The following is a 3,165-nucleotide window of genomic DNA, read 5'->3' on the forward strand; positions in this document are numbered from 1 at the left end:
GGAATCGAACCCGGGACCCTTCAGTCCGCAGGCCCACGCTCTATCCACTGAGCCAAACCGGCTAGGGCAGAAATCAATAAAAACATATTTTTTAAAAAGAAAGAAAGAAAGTGGCCCCTTTCAGAGCCATGGGGTGGGGGAGCCCATGAGAAGTACACACCTGCGGTGTGAGCCCGCTGCCCTGGGCTGGGCCTGCACACCCGCCCCGGTTCGCCCGGACCCTCTCCTCCAAGGCAGTCATCGGACTGGCCACCGGTCTCCCCACCGCAAGCGCGTCACACTCGAGGGCGCATGCCGCCCACAATGAATATTGTTGCGGCCCAGCCAATATCACGGTTGTAAGAAACGTTTTAATAAAACTTTCGTAACTTAATTTTTACAATAACCTGTTATACATAATTATTAATAACGAACTACAACGTTCGCTAATGACTGATGACTATGATCGTGTTGCATTCATTTCCCTTACGTGCAGGCGCACATTTCTCTCCACTAATACCAGCGGCGAATATTTTAGCAGCCGATGGCCACATCATTAGTCTTGCACTGACTTGTTTGGCATGCGCAACAGGAAATATTTCGCTTTCGGAGAACAAGAAAAATAGGTTTATTTGCGTTATACTTATTCGTTTGTGCAGTTATTCAGTGTCTGGTAAGTTAATGTTCAAGAAAAATATTAATTTTTATTAAAATTCTATTATTTTGTGTTAACGATGACTCGTTTATTTCAGCCCTCTGTATTCAGCATGTCTCTATGGAAATAAACATACGTTTCTATGAAAATTGAAGCTTTTGTTTTTTGCGGCCCACATAAACGTACACCTTGTTTATTCGGCCCATGTTTGCCTTTGAGTTTGACATGCTTGTCCTAACCGTTAGGGCCTAAAGCATCTGGGACCAAAGTCGTCCGATCTTGGGACTTGACATTTTCATAAACCCAGATGGTGTTTTGTTTTGTTTTAAATTGAAGATTTTAAATTATTTGGACATGCTTAACATTTGTGAAAATTCACGATCAGATTCCCAACCTAGCTTGAAAAATAGGAAGATTTGGCAAAAATGGACGCATGCTCCAGCAGCAACAAGGGCTGCATAATCTCCCCCGTTTTTCGTTTCCATCCTCCAACACGAACTGGGAAGCACTTTTTTCTTTGCCACCGCGTTCACACAAACATATACTTATGGGGAGTGTTTACAATGTGTATTTTTACAGTGTATAAAAAAAGATATCAAACCCTGTCTGGTTTGGCTCAGTGGATAGAGCGTTGGCCTGTGGATTGAAGGGTCCCGGGTTCGATTCCAGTCAGGGGCACATGCCTGGGTTGTGGGCTCCATCCCCAGTAGGGGGTGTGCAGGAGGCAGCCAATCAATGATTCTCTCATCATTGATGTTTCTTCCTCGCTCTCCCTCTCCCTTCCTCTCTGAAATCAATAAAAATATATTTTAAAAAATATATATATAACAAACGAATTTGAAATGGGCTTTTCTCACTGACACTTCACGGAAGCCCCTCTGAGTGGACAGAGATGGAACTCGTTCTAGTTGAGAGCTCCTGAATTTCCCACAGTGTGAACAGAATGCAGATTATTCAGCCATTTCCCCATTAGTACAATCCCAGGTGGTTTCTCTCCGCCCCGCCCCCCTTCCTGTCTTTGTCACTACAAACAATGAATGCCCATGCCCTTCAAGGAAAACTGGAGGCTGGGTCTTGGGTGCCTACCATGTAAACACACACATCTCATAAACAAACAGCGGCTGCTGGGCCTGGTCGCCCTTGGGAGCTTGTCATACCGTAAACATGAGTCCAGACTCCAGCCCGGCCACCTTTGCAAATCCAGAGCCTCCCAGGGTGGGGCCCAGGGCTCCCCGGGGCGTGGGGAGGGTTCTGATGCCACCGTCCGCAGACTGGCGTTGGGACACCGCTGGGCCCTCCCACTGGCTGTGGGAGGGAGGTATGTTATTATTTTGCCAGTGAACAAAAGGAGACTAAGTGATTTGTCCAAGGTTCCGCACTTAGTGACAAAGCAAGGGCAGGGACAAAGGACCTGCTAATTCCCAGTCCTCGCGTACTGGTTTCTTTCTTATTTATTGATTGATTTATTTGCTGTTATTGATTTCAGAGAGGAAGGGAGAGGGAGTTAGAAACATCAATGATGAGAGAATCATTGATCAGCTGCCTCCTGCATGCCCCCCCGCCCCCCCCCCCCCTCCACACACACACACAACCCAGGCATATGCCCTTGACTGGAATCAACCCCTGGACCCTTCAGTCCACAGGCCGACACTCTATCCACTAGGGCTCACGTACTAGTTTCTAAGGGAGTGCCTTGTCCCCTGCGCTCCCCAAGACCCCTTCAGCAAGGCTTCCCCTCTCCCAGATTGGGGGTGGGGGGGTGGGGGGGCTGCATTTGTAATATTCCAGTGGCTTTGGGGACTTCGGGAAAGGCTTGGGTTATGGATGGAGCTGGGCAGACAGGGCGTAAACCCTTCCTAACCCTCAGAGCATGGTAGCTCTCCTCAGATTTGCTGTGAGAATTCAATGAGATGACATAGGTGATGTGACGGGCAGTACAAGGCTCACTTAGCAAGAACTCAAAACCCTGGTCGCCCTTGTTTCATTATGTACAGTGTTGGCATGTCACATGCATCCCACTTGCTTCTCGAGACAGGCAGGCGAGGCCCGTTTTCATGCTACAGGAAACAGAACTGAGCCCGCAGAGAGGTTCATGACTAACCTTGAAGGCAGAGCTATGAAGCAGAGCAGCAGGGACTTCAGCCCAGGGGTCTTGCCGGGTCCCTAAGATTCCCAGTACAGGACTCGGGTCGTATCCCAGAACCCGCTCGTGTCAGCCTAAGAGGGCGAGCCCATCCTCAGTCCAGGGGAGCCTTCCATCAAGCAGGGTTCATAACAGAGCTGCCCACCAACTGCTTGAAGCTCACCACCAACACTAGTCTCAGAACAGAAAACATCCAAACCAGCCCATGCCACCCACACCTTCATCCCTGCTCCCCACCGTTCAAGACACAAGTGAGGGAAAGGCCCGTTCCCCAAGGGGCACAGAGCCAAGAACAACACTTCACGTGACTATCAGGCAATGCAGTTTATTATTCACAACGTTAGAGACCAAGGCCACAGTGCTGTTAAACACCTCCCCCAGCACCCAA

The sequence above is a fragment of the Myotis brandtii genome, unplaced genomic scaffold, assembly GCF_000412655.1.
Source record: "Myotis brandtii unplaced genomic scaffold, ASM41265v1 scaffold876, whole genome shotgun sequence".
NCBI lineage: Eukaryota > Metazoa > Chordata > Mammalia > Chiroptera > Vespertilionidae > Myotis > Myotis brandtii.